Raw genomic sequence first — 13,698 nt, forward strand, 5'->3', positions numbered from 1 at the left:
GGGCCTGCCTTATTTTTCTCTTGACATTATGAGGGCACAATGGAGCACTCAGGCAGTCTACTAGTTACCTTTGCTTTTTCCACATGAACAACTCATATTTTAATTAAATGTTATTCAGTCATTCAATCATTTCTGACTCTTTGTGATCCTATGGACTATAGCATACCAGGCTCTTTTATTTTCCATTACCTCTTGAAGTCTGTCCAAATTCATGTTTGTTGTTTCCATGACACTATCTATTTATAACATACTCTGCCATCCTCTTGTTTAGCCTGCAATCTTTCCCATCATCAGGATCTTTTCCAATGAGTTCTTGTTATGTGGCCAAAGTATTAATATTAAGCTTTGTCTTCAGTTTCTGATCTTTCAGTGATTATTCTCAGTTAATTTCATTAAGTATTGGCTGATTTATTCTGAAATTGTTGATATTTCTCCTGACAACCTTAATTCTGGTTTTTGATTCATCCAGCTTAACATTTTGCATGATTTTCTTGAAGATTCAGATTTTGCATCTAAGTTAAATAAAGTGACAACATATATCTATGTTGCATTCCTTTTCCAGTCTTAAGCCAATCAGTTGTTCCATGTTCTATTCTAACTGTTGCTTCTTGGCCCACATACAGGTTCTTCAGGAGACAAATAAATGATCTGGTACTCCCATTTCTCTGGGGACTTGCCACATGTTTTTGGGATTCACATAATCAAAAGCATTAATGTGGTCAATGAAGCAGTAGATGTTTTTTCCTAGAGTTCCTTTGCTTTCTTCATGATATACTGAATATTGGCAATTTGGTCACTAGTTCCTCTGCCTCTTTGAAAACCCGCCTGCTCGTCTGGTAATTAGTGATTCACATATTGCTGAAGTCTAGCTTGCAGAATCTTAAATATAACTTGCTGGTGTGTGAAATGAGGACAGCTGTTTGGTAATTTAAGCATTTTTTGGTATTGTTCTTCTTTAGGATTGGAATCTACATTGATCTTTTCCAATTCAGTGGCCACTGTTGAATTTTCCAAATTTGCTATCACATTGAATGCAGCATTTTAACAGCATCTTCTTTAAGACTTTAAATAGCTCAGCTTCAATTGCATCACTTCCACTAGCCTTATTGTTAGCAATGCTTTTTAAAGCTCATTTGACTTTATTCAGCAGGATATCTGGCTCTATTTTAGTAACCACATAATTATTGTGTTTATTGGTGGTTATTGGTGATGTTCAGATCTTTCTTGTGTAATTCTTCTGTGTATTCTTACCACCTCTTCTTAATATCTTCTATTTTTGCTAAGTACCTACCATTTTGTCTCTTATCATGCCCATTTTGCTTGAAATATTCCCTTAATATCTCTAATTTTCTTGAAGAGATTTCTTCCCTTTCCCATTTTATTGGTTTCTTCTATTTTTTTTTTTGCATTGCATTCTGGATCCTTAGTTGTTTAGGTAGAGATGACTCCTTAAAATTCTATTTTGTATTCATTTTCCCATATGTTTTCTTAAGTCCAGACATTTTGGCTTTTGACTGGTTCTTGAAATACAGTGCCTAGCAGAGTGCTAAGCATGTAGTTTCTGATCAACAAATGTTAAATGATAGATTGTTGGACCATGATTGGGAGGGGAATTATCCAAACTATTAGACCCTGAGTGGGATGAGCCAAAATAGTTTGCCAGAATTGACTCCTGGGACTGTTGGCAAGAAGGTTCAGAGGAATTATGGGAGAAACAGAGTACCTTTTTAGAGAATGAGATTGAATGATTAAATTGATTTTGTCAGATATAGAGGAGAAATTCAATATGAAATGGAGAAGCCAGTCATTTTTTGCCCCAGACAATTGAAGTTTTTGTAAGATCATTCAGGAAAGTACATTAATGAAAGGAATTTTTCTGTCTTTCAATTGGAATATATTTAGGGTTTTCTAAGGCCCAAAATGTCAACATCTAGTAGCCAAACTACTGAAGAGCCTCTTCATTTTTATTAGGCTAGTCCTCAAGCAATGCATAGGAATCTTTCCAGCTTAGTAGACTCAGCCAGGACTTGTACTCTGCTATTTGAAGGGATCAGATGAAATTAATGTTTTCAGCTCAGTCTGGAGGAAATGATGGTGGAAAGTGCTGAGGAAGGTCTAGTCTTAAATTATGTATTGAGAACTGAAAAAGATCTTTGAGATGGCTAAATTTACCTTTTTCATTTTACAGATGAAGAACTGTGACTTGCAGATTGTAGTAGTAAGGTAGTAAGGTAGAGCTGAGTTATGAACTCAAATCCTCTGACCTGAAATCTATTGCTTTTGCCTCCAAGTCAATTATAAGAGACTCCAAGGGCCAGCTCATATTTTTTGATGGTGATCATATATTCCAGGCTTCACCAAATTCCTATTTCCTACATGATTCAAGGTTTACAAAGAACTTTCTTCACCACATCTCATAGATAGGTAGTACAAGTGTTTTTGTAGGATGAGTATTTTGCAAGACACTAATATTCAGAGATATAGTAAGGGGTAATGGTGCTAAAAATGAGGATGATAATGATAATTAAGGACTACAAAGTGCCTTCCCTACAATATCCTTGTAAGGATGGTATTACAAGTTTCAATATCACATTTTATAGATGAGGAAATTCAGGCCCAGAGAGTTTAAGTGGCCCATCTAGGTTCAAAATATTTAAGCCAGAATTGGAACCTAGATTTCCTATTTTTAATGCCAATACTCTTTCCACTGTATGCTGTTTCCTTTAGACTTCTGGAACAATACACTTAAATAATTTTATCTTATGCTGGGTTCTACACTGTCTTAGAACTTCTTGATAGAAAATGAAAAATTCTACACTTTTATTTATCGATCCACATACATGAACACATATGTGTGTGCATACAAAACATGTATAACATAATGTATACATATGTATATATGTTTCCTATGTAGACATATACATGATACATACATATACACACATATAAGTTCACAAAGTAGACTACATTCTTTCAGTTTAATTCAGAAGTTGGGTTTTGTCTGGAGATAGCTTCATCTTTTCCTTCTAAAAAAAGGAGAAAGAAAAACAACTTAGAGAAGAATCTTCTAACATCATAAAATATGATAAACAGAAATAGAACTATACAGAAATTAACAAAAAAACTTGTTAAATATACGAGCTAAAAAATTGTTAAATTCAGTCTAAATAACTTTTTTTTTGTTTTAAATTCCAAATGCATTTTAGTTTGGAGCTCTTGTTCCAATATGCTCTGAGCCAATAGACACTACATTTTGTAGATTTTACTCCAGAGCCTTTGTTTTTTCTAGTCTGACAGTGATTCTAGAATTAACAACATTTTTTAATGATCCTTAATCCTTAGCAAATTATTGAAACAGAATGGGGGGGCGGGGAAGCTCATGGATGTAGGACCTGGTGATTTACAACTCTCTGACCAAAAGATTTTGCTGTTAGTTGAGGGAGTTCTAGTAAATGTGTGTGGGAGTTCTAGGGGGCTGGTTTATGGCCTTTGATACTTTCCCAGTGATCTTTCTGCAGACACTTTGGTTTATCTCTTTCAAGGCACCTCACACAACTGTCCTGTTACATAGGCACCTCTCTTTTTTTCCAGATCTTTTCCATTCTTCAATATTCTGTTTTCACTTTCAAAAGAAAACAACCAGTCCAACACAAATAGCAACCAGAAACCAACAAAAAGCCAACTCTAGTTGTTTGTTTTCAGTTTGGCTTTTTCTGGTATCCAAGGAGGATGGTAATTTTAATCAATTAACAAGCATTTATTAAGTACTCACTGTGTACTAGGTGCTGGAAATAGTGAAAAATGAGATAGTTTCTGCCCTAAAGAAAGTTACATTCTATAAGGGGAGATGACATGTACAAAATAAATACAAGGCAAGAAAAATCAGGTCAAAAAGAAAAAACCAAGAGAAAGAAAAAAGTATCAAGCAAACAAATAACAACAACAACAAAATGAAGGTGGTGAAAATACTATGCTTTGATCCACATTCAGTCTCCATAGTTCTCTCTCTGGATTTTTCTCTCTCACTTTCCATCACAAGTCTATTGTTGCTGTTGTTGTTGGTCCATTGTTCTGGAAGAGGATCATGACATCAGGAAGATGATGTCATGACATGCAAGTGAATTGGATTTAAGTAAAGGAGGGCTGTGTAAGGTCACCTGTTTCATTTCCCCCTCCAGAGCCATCTGGGTCCAGTAACCAAATATAAAGCAGGATGCCCTGGGTGAAATGGGAGACCATGGCCTTTTTAAGTGAAGGTCTTCAATAGATTTCAGTCTGACAGGCTGCTCCTATTAATGATTAAGGCTAGGTAGCATTTGAGGCTAAGAATCTCCTCTTCCGTCTAGTCCAAAATAGATCTATATAAATAAATAAATGAATAATGAATCTGGGATGGGAAGACCCTCAGGGTTTCTGGCCAAAGCAGAAATGATTGTTTTATTTACCTTCAATCTGAGTCTATTAGAAGCCAGACAATGACTAAATGGGGCTTGGCTTAGAAAGCATTGGTGGCCAATTAGAATCAGATGGATTTTGGTTTAAGGCCTTAAGGTTTTTAAGAAAGAAGTCTATCCAGTAAACTGCAAGATATCTTGGGAAGGTTCAGAGTACAAAAGAGAAAAAAAATGTTTTTAAGGACATGTAGACAGAGAGGGGAAAGGAGGGAAAAAGGGAAAGAAGGGAGGAAGGAAGAAAGGAAAGAAAGAAGGAAGGAAGGAAGAGAGGGAGGGAGGAAGGAAAGAAAGAAAGGAGAAAAGGAGGGAAAAATGGAAGGAAGAACCACAACCCTAGAGATAAAGACCAGAGGATTTGGGAACTTAAAGGAAAATTAGAGATCAACTAGTCCAATCTACTTGTTTTATAGAGTAAGAAACCTGAGTCTTGCCTAATATCACACAAGAAGTACCTGCAGAATGGGATTTGAAGCCAGGTCCTCTGACTCCAAATCCAAATCCATAGTTCTTTGTACTATGCTTGGTAATCTCCTCAATAAGAAATCACATTTCCACCCCACTTCCAGATTTATGAAATGCTTTTCTTACAACAGGGACAGCTAGGTAGAGTGCTGAGCTTGGAATCAGAAAGGCCTGAATTAAAAATCTGACTTCAGACACTTATTAGCTGTGTGAAACCTGGGCAAATCACTTCAGCTCTGCTTGCCTTAATTTAGAATGAGGACAGAATAAAGCCATCTTTATTTTATTTAGCCATTCTGGAGAACATGAAGACTCCTATGTAGGAACAACTCCCTTTAAAACTTAATTGATTTATAAGAATAGGCTTTCCATTGATTAGCTGGGATGAGACAGGTGTCAGCTCTCACAATAACCTAGTTTGTTGACATTCTCTAAGCTTAGGTTTAATTAAACTTCCTTTTGGGTTATTGATTAACCCTGGCACCAGTCATTTAGTACAGCTGCAAGTACCATGAGACGACTCCCAATATCCTATTCTAAAAGATCATTCAAAGCCTAAAATCAGCATTTGAAGAAAGGCCAAACTTTCAGGGATGTTTTGAAAACCTTACAACAGGAACAGCCAGATAGAGCGCTAGACCTGGATTCAGAAGATCTGAGGGAAAAATCTGATCGCAAGACACTTATTAGCTGTGTGATCCTGGGCAAATCACTTATCTTCTGCATGCTTCAATTTAGAATGAGGGAGGCAGCTAGACAGTGCAGTCAGTGGCGTGCCGGTCCTGAAGTCAGGAGGACCCGAGTTCAAAATAGGTCTCAGACACTTAACACTTATTAGCTGTGTGACCTTGGGCAAGTCACTTAGTCTCAACTGTCTCACCAAAAAATAAACAAATAAATAGAATGATCCTAGAACATAGAGCCATCTCTATTTTATACAGCCATTCTGGAGAACACGAAGACTCCTGTATAGGTCTTATTTTGCTAGAGCCACCCACAGTTTATCCTAAAATCTTTTTAGGATGTATGTATGTGTATATGGAGAGAGTAAAAAAGCAAACAGGATTTTAAAAGTTGGGCTAACAGCTATTCATCCTCCTGTTCTCCCTACTTAATAAGCATGACAAAGAACTTACATGCAACTATTTTTATTTATCACAAAAACAGTTTTTAAAATTACCTTGCAATGTAACTCTTTTTAACAATGAGGTGACTCAGGCCAATTCCAATAGACTTGTGATGGAGAAAGACATCTGCATCCAGAGAGAGGACTGTGGGGATTGAAATATTTTCACCTTTTTTTTTTTGTCGTTGTTTGCTTGTTTTTTTTTTTTCTTTCTCATTCTTTTTCCTTTTTGATCTGATTTTTCTTGTGCAGCATGATAAATGTGAATTTATTTTCAGAAAAAAAGAAGAATTGCATATGTTTAATCCATATTGGATTACTTGCTGCTAGTGAATGAGGGATGGGGTAAAGAGGGAGAAAAATTTGGAACACAAGGTTTTGCAAGGGTGAATGTTGGAAACTATCTTTGCATATATTTTGAAAATAAAGGGCTATTATTAAAAAAATTATCCTTCAACAGTCTGCAGAATATTGAATATTAAAAGAATGATATCAGGCAATTGTTAATGCTGTAAAGTTACCCATGCATATATCCTGTAAATAAAAGGCTATTAAATTAAAAAAAAAAAAAAGAATGATATCAGCATGATCAAGTGGAGAGAGGGCTGATTTCAGAGTTGGTAAGATGGGTTCAAATTCTGCCTCTGACATTTATTGACTATATCACCTTGTGTATATCTATTAACTTCTTAATGCCTCTGGCAACTGAATCTCTGAGACTCTTAAGTGGCACAGAAAGTTTGATGTGTATAGGCAGAGAAAATTCTGCAGTAGATCTCCTTACACTATTTAAGTCAGATTAAAAAAAAAAAGGATAGCAACTTGCAAGTAGGATTGTTTTCATCTGTACTCCATAAAAAGATGATAGAATAAGATTCATAATAACATAAGAATAATAGCTGAATTTCACATTTGCATGTCAGACTATCTTTGATAAAGCCATTTCATTTCTATTATCTTCCTTGATTTATTATCTTCTCCTTGAGAAGAGTCATTCAAGGTCAGTAAGACAAAGATGATTATTTCCATGTTATTAATTTGTGAACTAAGGCTCAAAAAGTATAGAATATTAGAACTGGAAGCTACCATAGAGATAATTTAGGCCAACTCTCTCATTCATTTTGCAGAGAAGATTAAATAACTTATTCCAGGTCTCTCAGATAATAGATGGTGGAGACAAAATTCAAAATAAGATCTGATTCACAGTCTAGGAGAGTACACTCCATCAATCTGGATGCAGGATGGCTTTTTGGCAGTAAAGCTGTGCAATATGACTTATGTAGCAGCAGAGGTTAGTTCTAAGATTCTGTGATGTTATGATTCTGAATTATATCAATTCCCCCACATTGCTGAATTCTCACTTTTATCCTTAGCTTCCTCCATAATTTAAAAAGAGCTGAATAAGAATGTGCATATTATATGGCAAATACTGTATAAATATACATATTTATATGCATAGATAATATACATAAATGCCCAAATGGGGTTTTTCTTTTTTTCTTTCTTTCTTTCTTTCTTTCTTTCTTTCTTTCTTTCTTTCTTTCTTTCTTTTTTTTTTTAACAAGAAATGAATTACTTTATGGGAACATGATTGATCTTTTTTGTGGTTTCTATTCAAATGTTGAGATTACTAGCTAAGAAGCAGTACTCCTGATATATGCTATATTTTCTGCTTCTGTGCATATCTTTCAATAAGTTTATATTCAGAACTTATTTTTTGGTTTAATTTTGTTTATTCTGTTCTCCTTGCTTTGACCATGTACTCTATTGTGGTTCTTCGTCCTCAATTAATGTTATGTGACTAAAAGAGGAACTTTATTTTTGGAAATGTGTAACTTTTTCAGAGATCAGGAGGGATTTATGTAGCAGTTATTTTTACTGCAAAAATTACTGGAAAATATAATTTGTAAGAAAATTTCATTTTTATCTTCATGTAAAGTTAAAAATACGTTATGCAGAGCAATAAATTCTTGAAATCAAATCTTTATTAAAACCTCAAAAATTAAAAATGCATATTTGTCATTTTTCCTTCTGCTTATATTTCAGGAATAGCATCAAGGAATTGGCATGAATATCCTTCTGACTCCTCAACTGGAGCTCTATCCAAGGTTGTCGTGCCTACACTAGAGTGGATCCAACATCAAACACAACAAATCTTCCTTTTCCAGCCACAAAGAAGCAGAGTATCCATCTGTGAATTCAAATTCTGTAGCTACCCCTGATGAATAAGTCCAGGGACATCAGATCAGGTCTTCTCAAAACCTGTGCAGCCATGAGTCCAGAAGGCTCATGGCCAGGTTCAGAAATTGACTTTGGTATCTGTGGAGATTTTACAATCAGTTGTCCTGTTTGGGAATTAGCTGTCCTCTGATTGTTTGGTTACAATGCAGACTCACAGTCATATAAAAATGTCATTTTTGTTGAAAATTGTAAATATGGGGCAGGTAAGCACTGCTGTTTTTAATGGATATGTCAGTCAATCTATTTTCCCCCCTTTGGATTCTGTATATCTTGTATATTTCCACTGAAAGTCCACATGTGACTTGTCTGAAGCTGATATGATGAATAGCATTTTGATAACAGCTCTTTTATGGTTTGATTTTGTAATAGAGATAGTATTTGTATGTTGAATTACCTCCTGGTCCTTGCCCCCAACCTCCTAATTCTTTGGAAATATGTAGTGGAAATGTAGAAACAAAACCAAACAGTTTTTACCAGCATCTTGGGGAGAAGATCATCTACCATGTTTTCATTTACAGGGTAAAACACATTACAAAGGAAAAAATTATAAGGGAATGTTCAGACTTCTTATTGTATACAGATTTGCTTATTTCAAGTATTGCTCGAAATGTTCAAGTTGTAAGCAGTGACTTACAAATCTGTTTGGGCCATAAGATCACTGCTCAGTTACCAACTGTTGCAAACTGAGGACAGCTTACCTAAATTGTACATACAGTGCCTAGGAGGAAATAGCCTCTGAAATGCAAGTCTTGCATATCCAAATCTGTGACAGTGACAAGTCATCAGAATTCTCTGTGGTAATGAAGTTTCATCTAGGATAGTAGCCAAGGCTTGGAATATTACCATCCAATACAATTTCTGAATACCTATAAAAATAGAGAGGCAATGGAGTCAAGAGAAGTAGTTGTCTGATCTATTGCTGGGGCATATATCTTCTCCTTCTAATTCTTCTCTCTCTTCTCTTTCTCTACTTCCCACTCAAGAAAACTTTTTACTCTCTGAAGCTGACTTCAACCAGGTAGATATTTGACTAAAGCAACTGACAACAAAAAATCAGTCAGTCAACAAGCATATTTTTTAAGCACTTACTATATGCCAGACATTATGAAAAGCTCAGGGTATACAAAGAAAGATAGAAGCAGTGAATTAATTTGTTTAACTCTTGTCAAGGACTACATGCTTCCCAAATGTAAGCTCTAGCTTATAGGCCTAAATGAATCTCCATTTGATAGTATTGAGTGGAAGAAAATTTCTTTTTGGTTCATGAGGGGGAGAAGAATCCTACTATTCCTTGTTCAACTTCCCTATCCTTCAAATAAGACTTTTATAAAATGAAAGATTTAGACTAGAAAATATTTAAGGTCTCTTATCTCTAAGTCCAATTATCTTATGATACTTTGTAAAAAACTATAGGAAGGATAGAGTTTCAATACAAACGATGCAGTTGTTGCTGAAGGAGTGTGAGTCAGTTGGAAAAATACACAATTGAGCTATAGAGAGGATCCAGAAATAGGGAAGAAAACTTGTGGTATGAGGGACTTTTGGTTTGTGGGTGTCCTTATAGTTAGGCCCAGGATGGCTGTCAGATCTATTTTGAACAGAGGGGCTCTTTTCACAAAGTAATCTTATCCAAGTGAAGGATCATCCTATCACTCTGCTGGTGACTAAGGCTCAGTATAAAAAAGACTCCAGAGGGTCAATTTGTCTAAAATTTGAAATGAAAATGGTTCTGAAGTGGCTTTAGCCAGATGAGTGGTATTATGGCCTTATACCATGACTTGAACAGCCCTTTGTTTTCTGTAGTTTAAGTCCTTGGAAATGGTTCTTAATTTCAAAGGCAGTTTTTAAATATGCAAAATCTTTGCATGTCTGAACCTGAGACTACTCTATTCAACATAGCCTATTACAAGTATCTTTTATTTAGCAAAATAATACCCAAGGAAATCCAACAAGCTTTGGCCATCCTGGTAGTATTGTTGGGTAGAGTATGAGGTTAGATTAGAAGCAGATGAAATAGTATCAAAAGGCAAATGGATTTCTTTCATGAGCTCTGTGTTTTTTAAGGGTACATGATCTGATTTTCCCCTTAGCATCCTAGATGACAATTTAATAAAATGGGTTAAGAAAGCTTGGTCTTTCTTCTGACTGCACACCAAAAATGATCTCTTTTTGGACTTGATTAACTGACTCGGATGATTCTGCATGGAATAATCTAAACTCAGACTGGGATGCATCAGGAATAAGCTTCTGTTGAAGAAAAAGATTGCTTTTTTCTAATGATGACATGAAAAAGTCTAGCTTTGGAAAGAGTACATTGGAAATGTTCAGTCCAGGGAAGCCCTTCTGTTGGCCCCTTAGGGACTCTTCAGTCCCAGTGCATTAACATTACTTAAAAACATGCATGGGAGGATATAAATGAGAAGTGTGTATATACAGTTTCTTTGTGTCCTCTTAAAGAATTTGTTGGTTATGATGTTCTTTATTAAGCCCCAACAGTGCACACCTATTTGCATGTATAGAAATAAAAACATAGTACAATTCATAAAATGATCCCTTATTTGAAGTAAACACTGCCAGAACATGTCTTCTGCTTGGTTCCTGTCTAAAGGCAGGACCTGCATGTCTTCCGATTCTGTCTCTAATTTCATATTCACCCCCAGACATGATGGACACTAATGCATGTTCTAGGAATGCTGGGTAAGTGTGATGTGGTGACTTAGGGTCATTTGTAATAGATTTTCATTAACAAGACATCAGTATCAAATACCCTTGGGGAATGGACATGTTTTGCTTTTGCTTGCAAGTGTTTTCAAAGTTATGTGATTAAATATAAAAGTGATTTATAGCTGCCATGGTTCTTGGGAAAATGGAAAATCAAGTGCTTTTTTATTGTTTGAAAAGGCAGTGCAATGTAGTAGACAGAAAATATTATATCTGGAGTTAAAAGGACTGAGAATTGAATTTTGTTTTACACCTACTAGCTCTGTGACTGTGGGCAAGATGTTTGACTTCTGATCTCAGTTTCTTCCACTATAAAACTTGGATAATAATAATTTATATTTTGTACCTTTCTGTACTATTGTGAACAACACACTACATAAGAGTGAGCTATTATTATTTACCCCCTTGACTCTGGTTATACTGTGTGGAGGCATTTTCAATGACAGTGCTATTGGGGAGAGGACTAATAGCTGATTTGTGCATTAGCTATGCTGTGGCAAGTTCTTTTCTGAGCATAATTGGCATATTTCAAGAGTAAATGTTTTAAAGGAAAAAAGGGTTTACAAAAGGAAGGTGAGATAAGTTAGAATCTGAATTAGGGTGATGCCTTCCTTCTCATATTCACCCAATAAAACTCAAATGCTCTCAGAGGTGGATGTGGAATTAAATTAATCAACATTAAAGTAGAGGAAATGATCTCTAGACTTAAGTCTCTCTTCTATGATGCCTCCAAAAGCTGACCTTGAGTTTGTACCCCCAAATGACTAACCACTTGATAGAATGTATTTGACAAGATAGTGATGATGGCTGTGATTGTAAGGATTCTGATGTTCCTTGTTTAGCCTCCCTGTACCATAAATAAGCCCAGGAAGAAAGCAAATATATTGAATCAGTGTTATTTTACACATACACCTCTTGTACCTTTGCAGCCACCATTTTTTCAAGAGACATGAGGAAGGGAAGAAGCTCAGTAAAAATGAAATATCCCATTGCTGGGAAAGATGAGTTTTTCTGAGTGTAGTTAGAATATTTCAGGGGTGTGTTGCCCTTTTCTAATACATTTATCATATATTATATTTATCTATCTATGTATGTATTTTACTATCCTATTGGATTATAAACTCCATAAAGACAGTGTGTTTTATCTAAAATTTAACTTTGTTTCTCTTACCCCTGGCATCTAGTGCAATCTTATATACACGATAGGTGCTTAAAAATTATTTGTTGAATTGAGTTAATTTCATCACTATGCTATCCAAAGCTGGGTAATAATGAATCAAGTCATAAGGCTTTTCTCCGAATTATGCTCTTGTTGCTGTGGAGAGTGAAAGGACTTTAAAATGAAAATGAAAGCTTAATAAATAAAAGATGATGATGATCACAGAAATGATTATATACCCCTTTTTAATAGGCACTTTAGGGTTTACAAAGCCCTTTTCTTTATACTTGCCCATGAAGCAGAGTATAATCCTGTAGAAGTTAATAAAACCCAAGTTATTTTTTTCTTCAGGTGTAGTTCATTTATTCCTTCATTCAACATATATTGAATGAAAGATGTGCAAGATTCTATTCTTGGTGCTAGTGAGGATACAAAGATATATAAGAACCCATTCCTCTTTCCTCAAGGAATTTACATACTAGTAGTTTATCATGTAGGACTTTTGACTCAAGAGGGAAGGGGCAGTGTGATGTAGTAGAAAGAACATGTGACTTAGAGTAAGAAGACTGGGTCCTAGCTCGGCCTTGTATTAGCTAAAGAATCTTAAATAAGTCATTGCACAGAATCACTGAAGTGGAAAGTAACTCATTTTATAAATACAAGCTATTATTATTTATTCCCTTGAACTTTAATCATTGAATGGTGTGAAAAGCTTTTTTTTTTAATGATTTAATATTGATGATTGGACTAATATCTGCTACATAAATTAATTATGTATGGCTGGGCTTTTTCTGAATATAGTTGGTATATTTCAAGGGTAAAGTGTTTATAGAAGGAGAAAATGGAGAATGTAAAGGGAGGAGGATCAAGGATCACAAGAGGGACTATTTAGTCCAACTTGTACCTGAGAAGCATTTCTTTCTACCATACATTTCAAATGGTCATAGATTCTTTGCTTCAAAGCATCATGTAAATGATAAAAGGCCTTCTACATTTGAATAGCTCTAATTATTAGAATTTTTTTCGTTTCACTTCTCTGGACCTCAGTTTCCTTATTTGTTAAATAAGTTGATTGGACTACATAGTCTAAGTCCTTTCCAACTCAACTAGTGTATGATTCTGTAACCTGACTGATGTTACTTCTCATACTGATGTATGTAATTAAAAGCAATATTGTATCCACTGAAAGTCCTAAAAACATGTTTTAGAAACACTCTATAAAATATTTGAGTCAACCAGCAATAAAGAAAACCAGTTTCATTAAATATTGTTTTTGAAGGAAAAAAATAAATGCAGCCTTATGTTGATGCCTTTGGTGAATTCTTGCTTTTATGATTGGCCATGATAACCATGTTTATCCTAAGTGTGGGGATATCCTAAGGTATTACAGAATGGAGATGTTTACCTTTGTGCAAACTCATCTGGAAGAAAAAGTTTTTCTTTCCAATAATTCAATCACTTCTGAAGGAGGAATCTCTCAATACATAGGAAGGAGTTTTTCAAGAAAGGAGCCATGGAGTAATGAACAGAAGATC

The 13,698-nt window shown here is 35.2% G+C and overlaps 1 protein-coding gene across 1 annotated transcript in view; it reads left to right on the top strand.

Moving 5' to 3' along the window:
• AMER3 (APC membrane recruitment protein 3) overlaps positions 1-13,470 on the top strand; it is a 64,098-nt gene extending 50,628 nt beyond the window's left edge. Inside the window, exon 3 of the mRNA XM_031959838.1 lies at positions 8,089-13,470. The gene's annotated coding sequence lies outside the window, so the exon portion shown is untranslated. The remainder of the gene's footprint in view (positions 1-8,088) is intronic.
• The last annotated feature ends 228 nt before the right edge of the window (positions 13,471-13,698 follow it).

Source organism: Sarcophilus harrisii, chromosome 3 (genome assembly GCF_902635505.1).
Source record: "Sarcophilus harrisii chromosome 3, mSarHar1.11, whole genome shotgun sequence".
Taxonomy (NCBI): Eukaryota; Metazoa; Chordata; class Mammalia; order Dasyuromorphia; family Dasyuridae; genus Sarcophilus; species Sarcophilus harrisii.